Source organism: Pristiophorus japonicus, unplaced genomic scaffold (genome assembly GCF_044704955.1).
Source record: "Pristiophorus japonicus isolate sPriJap1 unplaced genomic scaffold, sPriJap1.hap1 HAP1_SCAFFOLD_163, whole genome shotgun sequence".
Lineage (NCBI taxonomy): Eukaryota > Metazoa > Chordata > Chondrichthyes > Pristiophoridae > Pristiophorus > Pristiophorus japonicus.
In genome coordinates, this window is record NW_027251310.1 from 1,484,484 (window position 1) to 1,496,728 (window position 12,245).

The 12,245-nt window shown below is 45.2% G+C and overlaps 1 non-coding gene across 1 annotated transcript; it reads right to left on the reverse strand.

Moving 5' to 3' along the window:
- Window positions 1–273: 273 nt before the first annotated feature.
- On the reverse strand, window positions 274–347 carry trnan-auu (transfer RNA asparagine (anticodon AUU)). Its single transcript has one exon. It is a non-coding gene; the product is annotated as a tRNA-Asn (tRNA).
- Between the last annotated feature and the right edge of the window lie 11,898 nt (window positions 348–12,245).

Here is a 12,245-nt window from a genome sequence, read left to right on the forward strand (position 1 = left end):
TTAGAAAAAATGGATTTATTCACATTCGTGGTTCAATATTAACAAAACACAATGTCCCTCAGCCTTGTTAAATTTTCTGATATCGCTGTACAGTTCTGCATACACTCAAACTCTACACTTGAACTGAATGGTCATAAAAGTATTGGAGTGGGAACTCACTGGATAACAGCACAGCTGGTAATGTTTGCGGTATATTTTCGTGCAGCCAAAATGCACAATGACAACCTGGAACTGTGTGGCACCGAATCCTCGGGAAAAAATAGTTAAAGGCATCGTCCCTGGGTGGACTCGAACCACCAACCTTTCAGTTAATAGCCGAACACATTAACCCATTGTGCCACAGAGACTTACACTGACATACACTGCAAGACATCCCAAACCAGGGTGTCAGTCAGTTAAAGCTACAGATTGCTCCGACCGGGATGGAACTTGTCCACTCTCAGTTGTACTTTTCTCGAATAAAGGGAGGGACATTCATTGTGGATGTGTGGAAGCAGTCTGGTCCCGCACACTGCAGACACTTCCATGTCACCGCCAACCAGCTCTCCCACAACCGGTGTGATCTACCTTCCAGCCTTCTGGTGCCTTGTCTGTGATGAAGTATTCTGATTGTCCCGAAGCCGGTATTAGGTTTTAATTCCTTTTCAGCTCCTGACTGTGGGTTTTGCTGTGATTAAACGCGAACACAATGCTAACAGGGACAGTTCAATTCACGTTTTTTTGCTTGGTGAAATTTCAAAGATTAAAAGCGACGCACATCAACCCCAAACCTCGTCACCTACTCACTAACTCTACAAAACGTTGCATTTTCTTTTCATGCCAAGCATTTTACATGAATACATTGCAATGCCAACGCACTTTTTACCTGGCAAGACTGAAGTACAAGCTGTGATGAACAGTGTGAAACAGAAACAGCTACTTGTAAAACCATAGCCTCGATGGCATCTGTGTGAATTGCTCTGCATCGATAATTAGAAGAGAGCAAAGAGAGGAAACTGATAGTGTGGATGAGAAAAGGCCGAGACAAAGTGTACTGTTGGAGATGATTTTGTTGTTTTTGAGAATTGTTTCAAATATTTTACCATGGTTGGTTCCATAGTGTAATGCTGAGCACTCTGGGATCTGAGTTCAAATCTCGGTGGAACCTGATTCCTTGTTGTCCCAGCTGCTGAAAATTTGGGACAAACAAGTGAAAGACACCTGGTGCTGGTGGGCAGTTTTGTTGCCTTTGTCATTGATGCTTGATCTACAACTCTAGTTATCAAATCGTGTGCTCAACCATCAGTTACCTGTTACAAAATGTTGTAAACGGCTGTCTTGCTCTTTTCACTTCATTGCTTTTAATGTCGAATTACCCGCACACATTCAGTTGTAGTAAAGGCAGGATCGGGTCTTTTATTTAAACATTCATACTAAACAAACCAAGTATGAAAGTTACTGAGAACACTTCACAAAGGCAGCTTGCTTCGATTTCCGTGGCTGCTTGAGACACACACTTTCCGAATGTCCAGTGTCTCTGGTGTCTGTGTGTGTGAGTCTCATCTTTATACTCTTATTTCTTTGCATTTAGACAATCACAGCTAACGGCTTTGTGAATTGTTTAACATACAGACTTAATATTGCTTGTTTAACCTACAGATGTCATCAAATAGGAACAAAGGTACAATCAAATATTTAACATCCAGACAATGACCAGTTACTCAATTCAATGGCTGAATATATTCAAAAAGGAGTTAGATGAGGTCCTTACTACTAGGGGTTCAAGGGGTATGGCGAGAAAGCAGGAATGGGGTACTGAAGTTGAATGTTCAGCCATGAACTCCTTGAATGGCGGTGCAGGCTAGAAGGGCCGAATGGCCTACTCCTGCACCTATTTTCTATGTTTCTAAGGCACCACATTGTCTAACAGTCTCTTTCGATCCAAACTTCAATCTTTCTGTTTTTTAATCCAAATTTCAGACCGCGTGCTGAAGCAAAGAGTTCAGCAATGCTGGACTGTGCTCTCACATTCCCCCACTTCTTCTCCTCGCCTCTCTGCAGGTCTTATCTGGGTAACATACATTTGCATGGTGGCTCGAGCTCATTCAACAGCATTGTCCAGTTGTAGTCCTTGCTTTCCAACACGACATCCGCAGGAAATCAAAATGACCAGCACGACCAGCTGAACCAGCACCAGCATAAGGACAGGGTGTATCATTGTGTTCATCACGCCATTTGCCGTCGGGCTCCATCCCAACAATGACTCCCACCAGCTCACATGTTCAATCTGGTCCAAAGTTGTGTGAACCTTCTCGATTTCCGCAGTGTGATGGTTAATGTCCACAACGATTGCTTGATTCAAACTCTGTAGCTGCTGAAATTTTGTATTCCATTTCTGTATTTCCTTCTTCCAAATAGCAGCACGTTTAGGGTCAAAGTAGGGTTGTTGGAGATTCAGATTCTCAGGATGTCATTTTAAAATCCAATGGTCTGTGATCACCATATCCATTTTTACTTCAAAGTCAACTTTCAATTTTTGATGTTTCCAACTGAATTCCATGCTGTTAACATTAAGAAATGTAAACTCACAATCGGTGTCTTCGACCAAGTCTGTTACCCTCTGCACAGGCTTTAACAATTTCCTCTGCTTTGTGGGAGAAGTGTAACAACATCGAGTAAAGGATGATGGAAATGCTGAATAGTCAGTCGAGAGACCCAGTCCTTCTCGAGCAGAAGCTTGTTCAGAAACATTTAAAGTTTCTGCAGGAATGGGCTGTCTCAGAACTGATGAGATGTTCAGTGAATAGCTCAAATGTGGAAGTTACAAACATGATCTTTAAGGATGCGAAATAGAAGTTGGATTGTTGCAAATGTCGAGAGAGTGAATGACAGCAGTTCCGAAGGGTGAACTGAGGGAAGGACTGGGTCTCTCGACTGACTATTCAGCATTTCCGTCATCCTTCACTCTATGTTGTTACACTTCCCCCACAAAGCAGAGGAAATTGTTAAAATCTGTGCAGAGGGTAACAGACTTGGTCGAAGACACCGATTGCAAGTTTATATTTCTGAATGTAAACAGCATGGAATTCAGTCGGAAACATCAAAAATTGAAAATTGACTTTTAAGTAAAAATGGATATGGTGATCACAGACCAACGGACTTTAAAATGGCATCCTGAGAATCTGAATCTACAACAACCCTACTTTGACCCCAAGCGTGCTGCTATTTGGAAGAAGGAAATACGGAAATGGAATACAAAATTTCAACAGCTGCAGAGTTTGAATCAAGCAATCGTTGTGGACATTAACCATCACACTGCGGAAATCGAGAACGTTCACACAACTTTGGACCAGATTGAACATGTGAGCTGGTGGGAGTCATTGTTGGGATGGAGCCCGACGGCAACAGGTGTGATGAACACAATGACACACCCTGTCCTTATGCTGGTGCTGGTTCAGCTGGTCGTGCTGGTCATTTTGATTTACTGTGGATGTCGTGTTGGAAAACAAGGACTACAACTGAACCATGCCAAAACCTTTGAAACATTTCTCAAAAAGAACAAAATCCTCTCCAACATTACACTTTGGCTCGGCCTTTTCTCATCCACACCGTCAGTTTCCTCTCATTACACTCTGCTAATTATCGATGGAGAGCAATTCACACAGATGCCGTCGAGGCTATGGGTTCTCAAGCAGCTGTTTCTTTTCACATTGTTCATCACAGCTTGTACTTCAGTCTTGCCAGATATAAAGTGTGTTGGCATTGCAATGCATTAATGCAAAATGCTTGGCATGAAAAGAAAATGCATCGTTTTGTTGCGTGCACAACATGCAGTGCCTGTGTAGTGTATGTCGGCACCTTTAGTAATGACTCCACAAGGCAATGCGTGATCTTAAACTGTGTAGACCTGTCGTCCTTTATTTGCAGCTGCTGAGTGAGGACACCGAGCTGTGAGTTTCTTTTTATACTGGGTTACCGACAGTGTGCAGATAACCCTTAGGTCTGCAGCAGCAGCACCCTCTGGTGTGCAGTTAAGGTGTGTACATTCAGTGTTGCATAACAGTGTTCCAGACATCACACAATAAACAGGCATGCATACACAACAACACTCCCCCCTAAGCATTTCTCATATCCTTGTTGTCATGACCAGGGGAGGTGATCAGTGGTGTGCTCTGGGAGATTGTGGTGAGGGCTGCGTTGGTGCTAGGTGTGACCCCTGTGCTTGAGGCTGGCCTTGTACCGTTTCCCCTCCCTCACACACAGATGAAGTAGGTGTCACTGTTGTGGGATCCCTCCGGTGGGTAGCCACGGCAGTGGGTGGTGTGTATACTCTGTGATGTGGGTAGTTGTGGGCTGGTGGGCAGGGCCACAAGATTTGGTGGGCTCCTTGTCCACCAATTGGGATGATGGTCAGGTCATCCCAGGGTTTGCCTGGGAAGCTGGAGGGTATTGGCCTCATGCTCCTGGTGTTGGTCCTGGTGGCCAGGGGTTGTAGAGCTGGTCTGGTGCAGGTTGCCATTGGTGGTGGCTGGGCTGCCCATTGACCACTGTCCCTGTAGTGGGTCTGCTCCCACTGCCTGTGTGTGTGACCTGCAAGGGCCATCACATTCGTTCCAAAGGTCCAGGCTACATGGTCAGGTAGACTGCTGGACCTGGGGGTCTCTCACAGGGAGATTCCATTGGCATCAGCATGGTCCCTGTAGGACCCAATGTCCTTTGGCAGTGTCCTACCGGTATACATGGCACCTTGGCTCTGATCACACATAGTCGAGCCTGCATTATACATTCTAGCATTTGTATCACTTTAGGATGTCCTGGTTTCAACAGACATTGTTACTTTAGGCATTTCACATACTCTATCATTATTGTTAAGCATAATAACCATGTTGTTAACCTTACTGACATCTGCATTCATCTCATCAGTCACATTAATTAAACCAGCATCACAATTCATGGTTTCATTGCATATATTTTCATACTTGCACCCGAAAATTGCATCTTTAGCTTTAAAGTCCGTCTACTCAAATAGTTGAAACTTCCCCTTTAAATATTTTTGGTTACCGATCTCCTTTAAGGGAGCCTTCAAATCTGATTGGCCCTCGGTGTCACGTGCTGCTCCTCCAATGCTCCTGGTGGTATGGCCGTGGCCATTTTGATTTTAGTTTTTTCTCCTCGTGGTGCTGGTGCGGCAGACATTTTCTGTCTCTCCTTCAGGTCGGCTGTGGAGCTCTTTCCTTCCACAGGTTCGACCCTGGACATCGGGAATCCATTTCTTTTGGCGCTATTCACCTCTTGGAGTGCTCCCCCAGCCCAGAAAGTGGAGTTGGGATCCTCGGCCTCGGAGATTTTGCTGGGGTGCTGAGGGCAGTCGAGCTGGACAGTGGAATCTCCGGATGCTGTGATGGATCCATGCGATGCCATGGAGGCCTGAGAGCAGCTTCGCTTGGACAGGATGCCATTGTGGTCGATTGGCGGGATTCATCCAAAGTTCTTCAAAGGTCGCTTGGCTCATCATAGACTGGCACGCCCCTGTGTCCCTCGCCAGAGAAACTGGGACCCTGTCAACATCTACTTTCATCGTCCACGGAGCACTTTCGATGGAGCAGGTATGATTTCCATACTCTTCTTCCAGGGGTTAAGCAACTTCACCTTCCTCTGTGTTGGAGCCCCGGTGATCAGCCAACTCATCAGAGATGTGGTGAGTAAAGCTTTTTCTGCACATCCTTTGAAAGTGCCTTTTCTCTTTGCATGTATAGTCTTTGTAGCGACACTGGTGGGCCTTGTGGTTTCCTCAACAGTGCCAGCATGGGGCTAGCCGGTTTGCTCCATGTGGCGGACTCAGGGTTGCAGGACTCGGGGCAGCGTTTCTGCCTTAAAATTATCAATGCGGTGCATGCTCTCGTCGGTTTAGAGTCCCTTAGTGCTTCATTTAGGTGGTCGCCAAAGTCGCACGGTGCAGCCAGTCTCCTTGAGTGTTCCAATCTTTCTACATCGGTAAATTACTGAAAGATACTGAGATTCAACATGCTGAGCTTCTGGTTCGTGACCTCGTATTCTCGTCGTTAGTTGTAGTGTATATAGGCACCACGAGGCAGGGTACGATACTTAAATTTTCAGACCTGTAGTCCTTTATTTGCATCTCCTGAGTGAGGACAACAAGCTGTGAGTTCCTTTTTATACTCGGTGACCTGCAGTGTGCAGGTAACCCTTAGGTCTCCAGCAGCAGACCCTCTGGTGTACAGGTAAGGTGTGTACAGTGTAAGGGTACATTCAGTGTTGCATAACAGTGTTGCAGACATCACATAATAAACAGGCGTTGCCTTTATTCATCCTGCGGAATGCATATTGCACAGTTAATCTCAGCACACATTGTGCAGGCAAAGGCAGCATTGGACAACAAACTGGTTTCTCCTCCGCTGATTTGTAACAGGTAACTGATGGTTGAGCACACGATTTGACAACTAGACTTGTTGATCAAGCATCAATGACAAAGGCAACAAAACTGCCCACAAGCACCAGGTGTCTTTCACTTGTTTGTCCCAAGTGTATTTCCAGCAGTTTCCTACTTTCACAGGTGGAGATACCGGGGCTGGACCATGCTCCTAAAATACAATGAGGTCTGGATAAAAGTTCCTCACGTACTCAGGGCAAAATAAATGATTGATGTTCTACAATGGATTATTAATGTTGTTTAAATCAATGAATTTTTTTCCACATGAGATGCATGGAACTCTTTTTTATAAGTTTTTAATTTTGATGGAAGTGCAATTTCCCTGGCCGGAAATCGACCCAGGGCCGCGGTGGTGAGAGCGCCGAATCCTAATCACTGGACCACCAGGGAACGCTGCATTGCTGCATCGCTGCATCGTAATGCTTGGTGTCATTATTGTCCTTTTCAATCCACTTGTTTCACACCGAAACATATTGTAACCTTGATCTGAATTTAACGCCACGTGATTCTTTGAAATCACCTTTAACTGATTGGGTAAAATCACTCCTTCTACCACCGAAAAACAGCTTCGTTTCCAGGTGAGCGCGGCAACTTTTGGAACATCGTTTTTAATTCAAAACCTGATAAAATTGACGATATGCAGCTAATGTGAAAAAATAATAATTCATTTAATCACCGTAAATTAACCGATAACCTTTTTTCAGAATTGAAGAAAAAATAATATAGTTACTGAGGAACAGTGGTATCTTCAATCATTCATTTTCTCTTGACATGTGATGAACTTTTATCCCTATCTCATTTACACGCTATATTTTATGAGAATGGTTTAAAATTGTAAGTGTTTATGACTCAGTTGTAAAACTATTGATTGTGTATGTGTCTCTTCTTGACAGGAGGAGCACTTGAGACCGAAGTTCCAGTTCTATATATGTATCAACAGAATCAATTTCCACCAGTTTCTTTAAACCCAATAATATTTCTAGTGGACTGGATGGAGGAACATGATCATGTAAAAAATTGTTATCGTTTTACATGAACTGAATGCTCATAAAAGTATTGGAGTGGGACCTCACTGGATAACAGCACAGCTGGCAATGTTTGCGGAATATATTGGAATATATTCGTGCAGCCAAAACGCACAATGACAACCGAGAACTGTGCGGCACCGAATCCTCGGGGAAAAACAGTTAAAGGCTTCGTCCCTGGGTGGGCTCGAAGCACCAACCTTTCGGTTAATAGCCAAATTCGCTAACCCATTGCGCCACAGAGACAGGTGCAGGAACATGTTGCAAGACATCCAAAACGAAGATGTCAGTCAGTTAAAGCCTCAGATTGCTCCGACCAGGATGGAACTTGTCCACTCTCAGTTGTACTTTTCCCAAATAAATGGAGGGACATTCATTGTGGATGTGTGGAAGCAGTCTGATCCCGCACACTGCAGACACTTCCATGTCACCACCAACCAGCTCTCCCACAACCGGTGTGATCTACCTTCCAACCTTCCGGTGCCTTGTCTATGACAAAGTATTCTTTTTATCTCTAAGACGGTATTAGGTTTCAATTCCTTTTCAGCTCCTGACTGCGGATATTCCTGTGATTAAATGCAAACAAAATGCTTACAAAGACAAGTGGATTCACCTTTTCTTTGTTTGGTGACATTTCAAAGATTGAAAGTGATGCACATCAACCCCAAACCTCGTCACCTACTCACTAACCGCTACACGCTGCTCCCGTGAGATGGAAGCCCATTTGCTGTTTCAATTTGAATGTGGGAACAAGCAGAACTCATTCAAAGAAAGTCCCAGTCCCTGCGGCATCTGATTATTTGCACCAAACTCCTTCGCAAAGAGTTGAGGTTCATGTGAGGTGATTTGGGCACATCTTTCCCCACACTGCAACACTTCAAACATAATGCAACGGCTGTAAAGTGCTTTGGGGCGTCATGAGTTCCTGAAAGGCACTGCAGAAATACAAGTCTTTCTTTGCAAAAGTTCTGTGCAAATTCAAAATTCGCGGCAAAATAAAGGGCTCAGTTGCGAATTGAACCCTGGACTTGTCACAAATTTTAAAGCGAGAATCATACCTCTAGATCAACGAGCCAACAGTTTGACAACTGCAAAGATGAGGTCTAACCATTATTAAAGCATTTTTTTATATGTAGCTATTCTTGATTAGAGGAGCACATGAGACCGAATCAGTGACTTTGCTTTTTCAACCTGTCTTCTGAAGCACCGCACGGTCTCACTCCGACAGTCAATGAGCTGTTGGGACGTTAGTGTATCCAGGCTGTGGGTGGCCACCCCGAGTGCAGCAGAGGGATTTCTGCATTAGTTCTGGGTGGGGACAGTATTTCTCCTTCTCTCTTCCTCTTGTCTGTCTCCCTCTGCTTTGTTTTCTGTATTTATTCCTCCGGCCTTATTTTATGTGTTTCAAAGGACAAAAAAAGTGGGCGACACTCTGGAACAATTTCTCTCACTCAATAATATCTATTTAGTGAAGTGAAATAAAGAGCAATTAAAGAATAAGGGAGAAGCCACTGTCGCCCTTTTGACAGGAGAATAAACTCGCCCATGGCTGTTCATCCACAGCAAGTTTAAACATAATCTTCCACACGGGATCCTTTTACGTGGAAAGCAAACGTGATAACGGCTCCACTGCGGAAACCGCTCTGACCAGAAGTACAGCAGAGGGCAGGTGACCAGTGAATGCCTTCTGTGCTGATCGGAAATGTGTTGTCTCACCTTAAACAACTTCTGTCCCTCACTGACAGCTGTCAATCCTTCTCCTCCACTGCCCTTTACACAAACATGTCACTGATCCCCACCCACCACCCCACATTCCCATCGTGTTATCTTCCATGTTAGCACAGTGGGGCCGCGGAGACACCTACTCTCTCCCCGCGGTTAGTGAACTCAGTCAGTCTGTAAAATTAAAGGGGAACAAGTGTCCCGCAAAGGGCAGGGGAAGGGAGAGAGTCTGTAACCTGGGTTTAATTGTTTGTCAAAGGCTACCCGTCCTGTTGTGTATTTCCAGCAGTTTCCTACTTTCACAGGTGGAGATACCGGGGCTGGACCATGTTTCTAAAATACAATGAGGTCGGGATAAAAGTTCCTCACTTACTCAGGGCAAAATAAATGATTGAACTTCAACAATGGATTAATAATGATGTTTACATCAATGAATCTTTTTTCTCCATGAGATGCATGTAACTGTTTCTTATAAGGTTTTAATTTTGATGGAAGTTCAATTTCCCTGGCCGGAAATCGACCCAGGGCCGCGGTGGTGAGAGCGCCGAATCCTAATCACTGGACCACCAGGGAACGCTGCATTGCTGCATCGCTGCATCGTAATGCTTGGTGTCATTATTGTCCTTTTCAATCCACTTGTTTCACACCGAAACACATTGTAACCGTGATCTGAATTTAATGCCACGTGATTCTTTGAAATCATCTTTAAATGATTGGGTAAAACCACTCCTTTCACCACCGAAAAACAGCTTTGATTCCAGGTCAGGGTGGTAACTTTTGTAACACCGGTTCTAAATCAAAACCTTATAAAATTGACTACATGCAGCTAATGTGAAACAATAAGAATTAATTTAATCACCGTTAATTAACCGATAAACTTTTTCAGAATGAAAGAACTAATAATATAGTTACTGAGGGACAGTGGTATCGTCAATCATTCATTTTCTCTTTACATGTGATGAACTTTTATCCCTATCTCATTTCCATGCTGTATTTTATGAGAACGGTTTAAAATCCTTCCCTTGCTGGGGTACTCCGGAATATTGAAGTTAAATGGGCGTGCACCTTATCTGTACACCCCGCCCCTTTTTCCCAGGTGCAGTATCTTCGTCCCCCCGTTTCATTGTAAAACACACCGCAATCTAATTTATGCAAAATATTACTCCCGCAATATTGGCCCATCACCATTGGCGACCCTATCCTTCGCTACAGTGTCTCATGCCTGTTAATCCGATGCTGCAATTTAAGTCCACTGTTGTTCCGACCGTCACCGTCAGCATTCCTGACTCTTTATCACAACTAGTGTCATCCGAGCCCCTGTAATACAGGCCTTGCTCAGCCGGTTGTCCTAGGTATGCGGATGAGTTACTCCATGTTGTTCCCACGAGCATCAGAATCCGGTAAAAGATAATATTTCCCGGTCAATACCGGTTAATTAGTGACCATGGTTTTTCAACTGGGTCCGGTGTTTCCGTTTGCCTATAAACCGAATATCTGCGGAGGCTCACGTGTCACCCACCATTATTACCTGATGGGGTCCGTTCCATCTCGGTGCGAGTCCAGACCTCTCGGGGTTAAGCTTTACCTGACTGCCTATTTGGGCTATATGGACCTTCTGTTCCTTAGTGTCCTTCTCGAAGTCCTTGATTACTTGTTGATCTCTACCCTGTGCTTTTAAGTTTTGTAACTGCTTACAGAGTTCCATCACAAATCTCCGTATTCTGTCTTTATAAGCTCCTACTTCCTCGCTTCCTGTAACCAAGACCTCTGGCAGTCTCATTGCCCTTCCAGTCATTAGTTTAAAGGGTGTCAGTCCTGTCGTCCAACGAGGGGATGCCCTGAGCATCATCAGTCCTCGGGGTAACATCTCGACCCAACCTTTCCAACTTTCCTCCATTGTTTTAGCTCGGGCTGTTTTTATGGTCCTATTCATTCATTCCACCAATCCAGAGGATTCCAGGTGGCATGGGGTATGGAACCTTTGCCTAATCCCTTAAAAAGCGCAGGTCTGTTCCATCACCTTCCCTGTGAAGTGGGGACCTTGATCTGAGTCCAGCTGCTGTGACATTCCCCATCGGGGTATTATTTCCTCTGCTCGGATTCTGGCCACGGTTTCTGCTGAACAATTGCTCGTGGCGAAAGCTTCTACCCACTTCGTAAACTGCTCTATTATCACCAGACAGTTTGTCTTCTCCGTGTTGCTGGGTAACGGTCCAGTAAAATCTACCTGCAAGTTTTCCCAGGGTCCTTTCTGTCGGGGCTGATGTCCCATTCTGACCTTTACTTTCCCCCCTGGGTTATATTTGGTGCATGTCACGCACCTTGTACAGTGGTCCTCTATATCTCTCCCTATTCCCTTCCACCACCAGCATCTGGCCATCGAGCTTATCATCTTGGTCCTACCTGTATGGATTTAGTCGGCTCCCCCAGATGCTTTCCGGGGCCACCACATTCCCATCTTTCCTCCATAACCCGCCGGTTTGGGCCCCTCTCTGCTTCCACCCTTCCTTTTCCTGTGGAGTGGCTTCTCCCTGTACCTTGAGCATGTTTACTTCCTCAGGCCCGATTGTACATGCTCCGACCTGGGCATCCCCGGCCACTGTACCTGTCTCTGCCACCCGCGTGGCTGCCTTGTCTGCCCAAGCGTTTCCCTGTTGGTGTTGGTCGGTAATGTTTATGTGCACTTTGACCTTTATTATCACTCCTGGGGTAGGAGGGAGCCTTCCACTAATTGTTTACAATCTCCTCATGTTTAATCGCCCCTCCTCCTGAGGTCATGTATCCCTGTCTGCTGCAGGCTACCATATAATCATGCACTACTCCAAAAACATATCGACTGTCTGCAGAGATGTTTACTCGTTTTCCCTTCACCAGCCTCAGAGCCTCGGTGAGAGACACCAATTCAGCCACTCCAGCTGATAAGCCCCCTTCTCGCAATCCTTCCCTTTTGACCTGTCTGCTGCTATCTCCCATGGCCCACCCGTCCGTGGTGTCTCGTTGATATAGCGCCGAGACCCATCTACGTATAGATCCATGTCTGCCTCCTGAAACCTGACTACTTCCCTCGC